The 13,160-nt window shown below is 30.9% G+C and overlaps 1 protein-coding gene across 2 annotated transcripts in view; it reads right to left on the bottom strand.

Annotated features, from left to right (window-relative positions):
* The window catches only part of LOC106872385 (protocadherin beta-15), a 36,519-nt gene extending 25,142 nt beyond the window's left edge, over positions 1-11,377 (bottom strand). For both annotated transcript variants that reach the window (XR_001409764.2, XM_014919371.2), the window contains exon 1: positions 954-11,377. The gene's annotated coding sequence lies outside the window, so the exon portion shown is untranslated. The remainder of the gene's footprint in view (positions 1-953) is intronic.
* Positions 11,378-13,160: the final 1,783 nt, after the last annotated feature.

The following is a 13,160-nucleotide window of genomic DNA, read 5'->3' on the forward strand; positions in this document are numbered from 1 at the left end:
ATACATATATACATATATATATACATACACACACAAATATATTTATATATATATATACACACACACATATATATATATACATACATATATATAATATAAAAATATATGCAATATATATTATATATATAATATATAAATTATATATTCTAAATATTATATATAACATACAAAATATATGTATATTATATAATAGATATCATTCATATGATACATATTATGTAATATCTATTATAGATAAATACATATATTCTATATTAATATATATATTATATGCATTAAATACAGAATTAACATATTTTGCAAATAACATATATATGTATATATATATATATATATATATATATATATATATATATATATATATATATATATATGTGTGTGTAAGTATATATATATATATATATATAATTATTTATTACATATATTATGTATATATTGAATATATATATATAAACATATATGTGTATATTTATATATATATATATACATACACACATGTGCGTATGTGTGTATAAGGTTATGTCAAATGGAAATATGAGTATAGATCAAATACACACACATCAGTATAGGTCAAGTTAACTGTGGGTTTGATCAAAACTGTAGGAAGATACCTAATTGAATATGAATTCTTTGAGAAGTTATAAACTAATAAAATATATCGCAGATCATACTTTCAGAAATGAAAAAAAAAAGCATATGAATCCGACTAATAATGCAATGATACAAAATATTATTTTTACCAGACATATAACAATGTGTTAACACAGTTTTCTTTTACAGTACATAAATATATATTGGAATTTTTTCTTTCCATTATTTGCATAACCCTTGGATTTTGTTATCATTTCAAAGTAAAATAGTTTATATTTTTAAAAGAATATTCACAATTTGGTTTTAAAGTGCTTACTTTAGAATGAATTAAATATGTTAAAGGACTCCTTGTGTTTACTCACTTTTATGATAATTTTCCTTTTGTGACAGCTGTAGATCTTACATTTATGTTGTGCTGTTACTGCTGTAGTAGCTTGCACTAGCAGTACTAAGCCCTTTGATCTGTGTTTGGAGATGGGAATGTTAGAATGAAAGAAAAAAAAAAGGAAAAGAAAGATAGATAGAGGGGTTGAAATATGAAGAGAAAGAAAGAAGAGAAAGAGAGAGATGGTGAGGAACAGCAGAAATAAAATACTATAGAACTGGTATAAAGTATCATGTTATTTAGCAGCCAATAGCTAGCTATTTACTGATCACATTGTGGGGATGAGGGTGGAGAAAACATGCATCAATATCTCTGCAATTGCAACTAGCAACCAGAAGTTGAATTATAGTTTAAAACTCTACTCAAATAATGATTGTGGGGAAGCTCACATATCAACGAAACAGAGTTCCTCACTTTCTTACAGGCAATTATAGCCAATATTGAATTCACTGACAAATAAATTTTGCTGATGTAAGACAAAATGCAAAATAAAATGCTTGAAACTAAATTTCTTTTTTTAGATAAAATTAATAAATAATCACTTCCAATACAGGTACAAGGCCAGAGATTTGGGGCAAGTGTTTAACTGGTGCACTAAACATTTTCAACTCAGGAAGGATGAAAGGCAAACTTGACTTTGGTAGGGTTTAAACTCAAAACATAAAGGACCAAAAGGAAATACTGCAAGGTATTTTGTCCCACATTTTTATTATACTATCAACCAACCAACCAAACCATTTATAATAATTATGATAATAATAACAACAACAATAACAAAAATAACGATAGTAGTATTTTTGATTTTAAAAATTTGGAACAAAGTAGTGGTGGTGATGGTGGTGTTGGGGTAGTGGCGGGTCAATAAATGGAATAAATCACACTATCTTACTGATATATATTTTCTCACTTTTGGAAGAATGGAAAGTAGTCAAACTTGGATACAATTTGAACCTAGAGACTCTGAACTAGATATCATCAAATATTTAGTCTGATTCTTTACCATTATTTTTCAGTCATCATAATTATCCTATTTATTGTTGTCTTATTAATGGTAAGCATAATTTGTTTTGCTGGAGCCTTACTGTAATTCTAGAGTTAATTTGATTTTAAGAATGTGGGAATTTCCTCGGAGAGATATATTCTGAACCTCACCTATGCAAGATTTTCCCAACAGTTTGATTTTCAGATGACATTTTTGTACTCTGTTCCACAAATAACACTCCTGAAATAACTGGGGCTGTTCTTATGTCTATATTCCACATTCTTCGATCTCTCTCAATCTCCACATCTTCCTTTAGACTTTGAAAGTTCTTCAATCTCCATTTTGTTTTTACCCAAGTTTTTAGAATCTATAATTATTATTATTATTATTAGCGTTATTCTGGTAGTGAAGCTGATAACAGATAACAAAAACAACACACATCAAAACAACAACAATAATAATAACAATAAAGGCAAGAGAGTGTCTAGTCAAAGTATTTGCTTGTTTTTGTTAACTGACATTTATGTTACAGAATCTACTTATTTAAGAACTTTCTCTTCATTATGTTCTCAAATCTGAGTGTAATATGAATAAATCAGGTTAATCATTGCATTTCAGTGAAGAATTGCTTGTAAAATAACAGAATCACATTTCTCTTTCAGTGATCAATACAACTAGAATCATTTATTGATTTCACTCTTAGTATTGTAGAAGACTTTTGTTTCATTTTTTTCAGTAGTCCATTATGTTTTTTGTGAGTGGTGTATTGTTTTGTTTAATATTTTTAAAACTCCTTATGGTTCCTTGGATTACCCTATCACTTGACAGCTTTCTTCTTTTCTTTTTCTTTTTTTTGACTTACTATTAATTGTACATCACATTAATTGTGGAGCTTGTAAAACAACAGTTGCGATATTTAATCTTGTATCTCTATTTTAAAGAAAAAAATAATAATGTTATATTTAACATCTTTAAAAGAGGATAAATTGACTATACATATACAATAACTGTCAGGGTCCCTTGTACACATATGCTCTCACGTATACATTTATGCAAGCATCCATAATAAATATCTATTCTTTATTTCTCATACTAACTTCAATCATTGGTGACTGAAATCATACTTTGAGGTACTGCTTTTAAGGGTATAATCAATTACATCAACCCAGGAACTTATTCTGTTGACCTTGGTGGGATGAATGTGGAATTTTGAGTGATTAAATTTTGGATGTAACTAAACACCAGAAAATCTTGCCTTAGGGTCTCTATTCTGTTATCCATATGTTTATGTGTGTATACACATATATACATGCATACCCACACACACGCAAACATACACGTGCACACATACAAACACACAATTTTCTTACATATGAAATTTAGAAACATATGTAAGAAAACAGGTTAGATACCAAATTTTTACATACATTTTATGATTTGTTCTATAATAGTTTTGCTGTTAAAAAACATATGTAAAAATTCCATGTATAAATCTATACATATTCAAACATTTTCATTATATATGTACATATTTTGTCACAATAATAGGAATGAGATGGGTAGTTTAGCCTTTCAAGGTACTGCAGATAAAAAAAGAAAGCCTTGAGGGTGCTAACCATTAAGCTTATCTATGATGCTGTTACAATGTCAGTGCTCACTCAAAGAAGGAACCTTAAGAACTGCATAATTTGCTTTATTATAACTTACTGAGTTTGAAATACATATAAGCCTGGAGAAAGCTATTGATGACAGTACAAGATAAGACCTGTATACCATGAACAGCTTTATGTTACATTGAAACGCTATTATCAGGTCAAGAATTCTGAATAATGAGATAGTTACATGTATATGAAAGACAGAGGCATGTTTTACCTTTTTGAAAGTTATGTAGTCATATATGAGACAATTAAAATCTTTCTATTAATGTCAAATTCAAGTTTCAAGTGGCCTAACTTCTTACCATACAGCAAAGGCTTTAGATTACAAACTGCAGTGAGAGGTATTGGCTTAATACATTTCCACTTCAGCTGTCATTGAGAAATCTTTAATCTCATTCAGAAGGACTATGTATCAAGCATGCAAATATTCAAGATCATGAGCACTTCAGATAACTGTAACTGTTATATCTCTCTTGTCTATATTAAATATAAGATGAACATTTGCCAATGGCCATAGTTTGTATTGGTAGTTCTCAACTGCTTGGTTTACCTTACACCTTATGGTTATAGTGAGTGCCACCACAGCTTCAACTCAGTTTGCAGAAAATGTTATTTCAGTTACAGATTTGAAAATTAGAGCTATATTGTATAGCTCACTAATATTTGCAATATACAAACATTGGGACTCAAATCAGCTGAAAAAAATATGATCGAGTAAGATTTCAATTATTTCGGCATTAATCATTGTAAAGGTGAAGCTACAGTTGTGGAAAAGCAAGCTGACATAGAGAAAATTATACAGTGAACGTGATAAGTGCATTGAAGCTACACAACAGTTTCGATTTCAGACATGACAGGACAAGCAATAATAATGATAATTTATGTGATGCACACACACACACACACACAGGCATAGTGTTTGTCTGTGTATGTATATTTATGTTTTATGCAAATTCACAAACAATAATATAAAGCTTTTTTTTTTAAATATAAATCAAAGTATTTCTATAAGTTATAAATTAATTGAAACATCTTGAAAGAAAAATTGCTGCCACACTATTTCATTTACTTACCAAACTATTTACTAATTACCAGTTTGTGAGAAAAACATTGCTGTTTTTGAAAACACTAAGTGATGAGTTTCTTTACTTGCATCAAGTTGAAAACAAAAACTTTAAAAAGTCCAAACATTGATATCAGATAGAACCTTGCTAGCTGTTTCATTTCATATCAGGCTAATATATACATCTGAAACTAAACTTTTAAACATATACCATCATTGTAAGTTATAATATGATATGGCTGTTTACAGTATTAGTTGTGACATTACTTCAAGACAAAGATTACCTTAGACAAAAACCTTTTCTATTGAATCAATTAAAATAACTACTAAGTGATAAGACAACAAACAAGAGCATGTAGCAACAATTAGAAGTTTTCTTACTCTGGAGGTTACAAATAGTGCCTTCTTATTCTTCCATTTCCAAAATAATAAAAAAACGCAATGAAAGAGATGCTTTGTGCTGAACACTAGCCAATCTGCTTTTGCCATTGGTCCTTATCAATAACAAGGTTAATATTGCATCTATCTCAGCATTAAATTGTAAAATTTGTCTTTTGGATGATACAGAACGTCGTCTGTGTCCTCCAACACAGTAAGATTCTGTAGCTTGATTTTTGTGATTCAAAAAGGATAGCTAGCAATATATTTGACCTTCTCAATGCACGTCCAATCAAAATTATTCTATCGACTTACATATGAAGTAACACAACAAAATAACAAACTAATATGATAGAAAATCTCAAATACAAACTATCAAGGAAAGTTGTTCATTCAAAGATAACCAACAAGTTCAAGAACAGATTTGATAAATATTGAAACAACATTAAACTTGAAATGGAAAACAAGAACATTTGCAGTAAATCAGCATTTATAGGCATTCACTATTAGACATAATACAGATGTATAGCAAACTAAGAGTATATAAACTGATTTCGATTAAAGCCTGCAATCAATTAACTTTAGTTTATATCAGTCTTATCAACACTTGTAAAAAAAATTGAACGTCACAAATTCCTGTAATTTCCAGCCCAATAAATTTGTGTTTGGGACTAATTAACACAAAGAACAATCAATTATATGTAAGTATGTACATACATACATACACACACACACATATATATATATATATATAAATATACTTGAAACTACTATCATGCTTTATACATTGAATTGTATATTATATAACATGCTTATTTGTGCACGTATATGTGTATATATGTGTTTGTATATGCATACAATGTGAAACAAAAGAACCTGCATATCCCTGGCAGCATGAATATTGCTCTATATTATTGGGGAACGCAATATTGTTGAAATGTGTCTAAATCATTATGATCTCCTGTCCCTGGCTAATGGCGGGAATGCACTTTAGTGCAAGCTCTATGTAAAAATATATCTGATTATAGATACATACATGCACAGACACATGCACATATCCACACACAGGCTAACACTTCTTTCTGGGTAGTGATTGGCACCCCTTCCCACTACATACATGAATCTGTTATCTCAGCTCTCTGCTAATACATCTTTCTTGTCCACCCTGTATTTCAGCTGCTGTCCTAAATGCTATGTCTGCTCTTAAGAAGGATCCAGTCTCTCCATTGCTCATGTCTCTCTTGCATGGATATCAATGATAAAGACTTCCAATTGCTCAGAAGTCTCTCTCTACTCAAGACTTCTAAGTGTGTTTATAGTCAATACCGCTCTCCAAACTTTCACAGCCAATAGCAGTTATTTGACCATCCTGCATTGAAAATATCAGTCTGCACACAATTCTGCCTGAAGTCATCCTTGTTAGTGATTTAAATGCACACAACTTCTTTTCTTCTCCATTTCTCTCCACTCTTTTCACACCAGTGTTGATGGTGTGGAAGACAAATCATTTTCCACCTTGAACTGAACTGTCTGTACAACTTAGTCTCCTCATGTACCCGTAATTGAGGCCTAGCCACCAACTCATCATATACATTAACCCCTTTCTCTCCTCTAAACCCAATCCTTTTTTTTTTACCCTGCCAACACAGACTCTTCTCTCATTAAGAAGATTATCTGATCACTGCCTAATCAAGGCAATCCCTTTCACACCATCTTATAATACATCAGCCCTGCCTCCAGTACATTTTGTCAACTAACAATCTTGTTGTAGACCTACCAGTGTCACTCTGACTTCCCTTGGCAGTAAATATGTGCTTCCCTTTGATGCAGACAAGACAACAGAGAGAGAGAGAGAGAGACAGACAGAGATATTATAATTATATATATAGAGAGCAAGACAGACAGACTAACGCAAACCTTCTCCTAGGTATAATCTCTAAGATCCATCATACAGCCAAAGCTCACAACTTCCCACAAGAGTAGTTCAAATGCCGAATCAATGCAGCTGCACAGAAAAGGAACTCTTCCTACAGCATCTGAAGAAATTCAACAATAATCACTTACTAGGATGTCACCCACATCGAAAAACAGATATGACAACCAATGTTCCACCAAAGCTTTAGTTGTGAGCATGTGTAGAAATTTGCTTTTGGTGCAAATTTTGCTTCCTTTTTTTTTTTCGTATAGCATGTGCTTATCCATGTGAGCAGCCATTGCTTAAATACTATATTGACTGTTTAAGCAAATACAAACCATATTTTAAGTGTTTTACTGAAGATTTTATTATTAACTTACAATGATTAATTTCTTAATTAAAAGTATTCAATTTCACCTTCAAGTACATGGAATACAAGGAACATTGACAATGGCTATTTTCACCAAATTCTTCTTGCTTCTTCTCACTTTACAGCTATTTACCCCCAATTTATGGAAACATGACAATATGTCCTATCTATAAGGACAACCAACTTCTCTGATTTTGACAACTACTGATATATCATGATATTTTCTGTCATACCAAAAGGTGATGGAAACAGTTGTCAACAAACTTCTTTATCACTTTGAATGTTTTTTTCTCTCTCACTAACCACCAAAACGGTTCTTCCCAGTGCTACAGCCTTCTAGGAATCCCCTCCCTGCCTACAAGTATCGACTGCAGAAGTTCGTGGTGAATATCAATCACATTAATGCATTCACCTCACCAATCTGAGTAAGCCTACAATGATTCCACCGTTTATTTATGGACAGCATAAATAAATAAAAATAAAAACAAAAATATAAACACATTCACATAGAAATATAAACATCATACATACATACATGCATTCATTTATGAATATACACATACACAATCAAGTGTGTGTGTGTGCACATGTGCAGCTGCATATATGCATATATATATATATAGAAGGTTCATTGTTATGGCTGGTCAGAGAGTGACCACTGATTTTGTACCTATAAGGCACTTAGTTGTATAGCTGACACATCAGACTCAGATGGCTGGAGGCACATGACAAGTTACCCATACAGCTAAGTACCTTACAGCTACAAAATCAATGGTCACTTTCTGACCAGCCATAACAAACAACAACCTTCTAAATATACTATTGTGCTAATGCTTTAGAGTGTCCTTCTTGCTTGGATATATGAACTACTGAGTGTGTGTATGTGTGTGTGAAGTCTTAAGAAGCAGCATTGAATAGAATATTCAATGTCTGTATATGTTTCTGTGTGTGTGTGTATGTATAGTATATCACAAAGACAAACAGTAGAAGCACTCAACAGATGAGCTGCAGATACATTAGTAGCAATAAACAATAGAAATGTTTACTAGCTTATTAGTATTTAAGGTTTTGGTAACTTGTTAGTAATGAATTCTTACCACTTGCAATCTGGTATTATACTATATATATATTATCTTAGTCCCACTCTCTCTCTCTCTCTCTCTCTCTCTCTCTCTCTCTCTCTCTCACACTGAGTTTGCCATTCTCTTGTTTGAATGTATGTATATATGTATGTATTCAGAAAATTAGAATATGAAAGTATATTAAGGGGAAAAATTGTCAAAAGCTCCGAACTTATACCTAAGAGATGCAACAGTAGTGCCTTGTCTCAGTCTGTGAACAATCTCAATAATTTTTACAATGATTTCAGATGTGTAAGAATGCAAATATTGCATTCTTATGATTCCAAAATTTTACAATAATATTGTCTGAATGCATTTCATTAATACAACTTAGTTCAATACCTTTATATCAGTGGTTCGCAACCATTTTTCCCTATGGACCCCTTTGATTCCAATTTTACTCAGGTGGGCCTTCTTAGCTATTTGCTGATTAAAAAAGTTCTAGTATATTTTATAATTAAATATTATTAGGAACCATATAAAAATGTGTTGAAATATTTTGTGTATTGTAGAAGTATATCCAATTTATTGTACATGAATTTTAACAGCAAAATCTACTGTAGACCTCCAGGGACCATATGGACCCCAGCTGAGGACCACTGCTTTATATAGTTGTGTTGTTTTTTTTTTTTATAAATATATAATCATTTTATAAAAACTGCTGGTATTGCAGTCATGGACAAGGCTTCTGATGACACAGTTGTCCAAAAGTTTATCATTCACATTCTTTACAAAGAATGGAAGACAGAAAACTATTTGTTGAAAGCATCTCTTTAGAGCTTCAACTGGATAAACAGTGTGTGGAAGAAAGAAGTATACCAGTGAAGGAGACAACCACAGCTCTGAAAGAACCATGAAGAAAGCTGGTTTGACAATGTGGAAGAGACCCATGAAAAATAGACAAAGACACAAGTTAGTGCATCAAAGGCCACCACACATATGGATTTTAAAAAAAACAGAGGCACAGCAGTTGAGTACCCAAACTTAGGCATCTTCTTATCAACAACTAGAGTCACAAATAGTTGATATGGACCAAGGAGAATTAGAAGCTGAATGTTGAGCAATTGTCTAAAGTGTTCTTTTCAGATGAGAGCAAATTTTGAATCTCCTTTGGAAAGCAAAGTGGTGGAGTTTAGAGAGGAACTAGAGATGCACAAAACCCAGCTCTCTTAAATTTCATTAATCATTCTCTTCATAATAGATTGTGAACATTTTAAACTATTATATAGCATATTTTAAACTGTTACATAATTTGACCATCAATTTGGGGAGGAAAAGTTATAAACAAAAACTAATTTTTGTTTAGATTTATGATTCAGCCTGTATTTATGAACACCTATCCAAACAAAATTACAAACATGCATAACACAAATACATATACACACAAATGCTCACACACAAATATGCATACACACACACACACACACATCTATATCCATATCCACATACAATTCAGTTATACTTCAACTCATTTCAAATATATAAAAATAAATTATTTTTTCAGCTTCAGTTTTAACTAGTTAGTTTAAGTAAATTTGATACCTTTTTTGTTGAGTTCATGCAGTGCTTGAAAGTAATGTTTTAGAGGACCTTAGCTATGAAAAAAATCAGAGCCATAAAATATTAATCCTATATGTAAATATGGAGAGAGAGAGAGAGAGAGAGAGAGAGAGAAATGCATGTTTGTGTGCATACGTATTTACGGTGTTCCTATGTAAGTGTCATATCACATCTCATATTTTATTTAGTTAATTAGAATATCATCAAAGATGCAGTTAAGGATTCCTCATCCATACATTGTATTTGGAAAGTAACTAAGAGCATTGAATCATGTAACAACGGTGTGTCATACAATTTTCAGTCCCTTTTGTATAGTTATCTATACATTTTCTTCTTGGAATCAAAGGTTCATACTTCTCCTCACTCCCACATACAGGCATGCATGCACACTCAACTGGAGAAAAATTTCCAGATTTATAATTCAATCATTATTTAAATATTCCATAAAATATCTACTTCTTTCATCTCCACAAATAAGTGGAAGTTTAATCTCCATTCAAGTATAATAAATAATTTACCTAACTTGAGTAGCATCTGCCTTCTGTAAATTTATCAAGTATAAAAATTGTGATGGAGGATAAACAAAATATATTAAGTTTAACTGTAAACAGCTGAACTTATTACCAATGCAAACGAGACCATGAATCAGTCTCACAATAATTCATATATTGTTTAATGATAATGTAATTAAATTTTAGTAGATGCTCAATTCCAGTCTGGCTCCTAGTATTTTTCTTTCAATTTAGAAATGTAATGAATTGGCTCACCAACAGGAAGCAGAATAGTGTAATACTTTGGACAGTACCCTCTGGTGAAGACTACTGCTCATAAGACTTAGACAAGGCAAATCAGCTTGTTTCAGTTTTGGGTTGTTTATAAACATTAATTCCTCATGTGCATCAGTAGATTATTATTGTTTTCTTTTTCAGTATCTTAATGATTACTTTATTTAACTTTAATCCTCACTGATCACGTACCTTTTTGGAGGGATGACGTAATCCATTTCCCTTCACATGCATACATACATGTACATCTATTCATGCATACCATATATGTATATCAATATTATTAATATATATGTGAGTTTTGGATATATGTATAGATATGTGTGTGTGTGTGTGTGTGTGTGTGTGTGTATGTATGTGTGTATATACATATATATATATGCGGGTGACACGTAAAAGCACCCACTACACTCTCTGAGTGGTTGGCGTTAGGAAGGGCATCCAGCTGTAGAAACTCTGCCAAATTAGATTGGAGCCTGGTGTTGCCATCCGGTTTCACCAGTCCTCAGTCAAATCGTCCAACCCATGCTAGCATGGAAAGCGGACGTTAAACGACGACGATGATGATGATGATGATATATATATATATATATATATATATATATATATATATATATATATATATATATATACATATACACATATACATATTTATATACATATATATATATATATAAATGTTTGTTTTTATGTTCAATTATAATGAAAACCATTCTACATTAATCTGATGGGTTACTCTATACTTTTGTGGAGTACAATTTATTATTCTTATAAACTTCAAAGTCACATTTGAGAACATTCTTGTATAAGAATAATGTGTGTGTATGTGTGCATTAGTTGTACATTAAGGGAGAAATATGAACAGTATAAATAGTATTCAAATTACTTAGTTTAAAAATAAAAGCTGAAATTAGAATTATAGTAAGGAACAGAAATTCAGTTATGATTGTGTTTATGGATATATTGATTAAGTTTCTGCTTAGAAGATAGGATTGGAATTAGATTAGATTCCAAGTTTTGGGTATTGGAATTTGTAATATCTAAAGAACTATTTAGTCGCAGTAGAAAATTTAATTCTGGTTTATATTTAAAAATTTAAGTTTGAGAAAAGTGCTTCCAGGTTAACTACAAACATTTTGGAATGAAATCATTACATATTATATCTGACATTTATTTAATTTTACACAAAGTAATTTAAATACAAGCAATAATTCCTATAGTTATTGTGAATCAAATCTAATTTTCTATCAAAACTAGTGTTTTTTACTTTGTTTATTTTGTCTTTATACATGATTACTTGGTTCCTATTACCTTACAAAATGTATCTACCAGATATAAATGAAAATGCACTACAATATATTGTTTGGAAATATGTATGGATGATATGGTATGACACATAAACAAATATATGCATGATATATTCATTCTTGCTTATATATGTGCATGTACATGTTTGTGTATATGGAAGGAGAGAGAGAGAGAGCGAGATCGAAAAAGATTCCTTAGTTTTTGAGTTATGCATTTCTAACATTAGATATTACTTTGAGCTATTATCATCATCATCACCAGTAGTAGTAGTAGTGATGGTGGTAGTGGTAGTGGTGGTGGTGAAATCTAAGTAATAAAAAATCATTATAACAGTTTTTTAATTTTCTTCCTTTTTCCCTTGGAAGAATTTCATCACTCATTGAACAATTGCAAATTTACATAGCCCGCCACTCATTTCAAAAGCTCGCACAAATACATACACACACAAGAGCTCACATACAAATACATAATAACTACACATATATGTAAGCAAAAATAAACAAAAACTACAAATATTGAATCCATTTTCATAAACATTAACAAGAACACAAAAATTATTTGTGATTATTTTTTTCTGTAACTTCCAGAATATATAGCAATTTAATTTCAGTGAGATGGGAGTCTGTTACTATTTGGAATGATGCCCTGTATTAAGTTGATAATGTCTTATACTTCATTGAACTGACATTATTCCTAGAAATCAATTACATTGTTCCTTATATCAAGAATTGAAAGCATAAGCAACTGCAACATGAAACAAATGAAGTTTTCTTAAATAAATGTTGAAGGTCAATAAATTTGAAATATTTTCATTGAATTTCCTTTGAATCCTTATTGTTCTACACAAAAAAAAGAAAAAAAAACTGAAGAGGTAAACACAACCTGAAATGGAATTGCCTAATATATATTTGTGTGTGTGTGTGCACATGCATACGTACATACATACTTACATGCATGCATACATACACATACATACACATACATACATATGTGTATATGATACATATATACATACATATATATATATATATATATATATATATA

The sequence above is a fragment of the Octopus bimaculoides genome, chromosome 14 (assembly GCF_001194135.2).
Source record: "Octopus bimaculoides isolate UCB-OBI-ISO-001 chromosome 14, ASM119413v2, whole genome shotgun sequence".
NCBI classification, from domain to species: domain Eukaryota; kingdom Metazoa; phylum Mollusca; class Cephalopoda; order Octopoda; family Octopodidae; genus Octopus; species Octopus bimaculoides.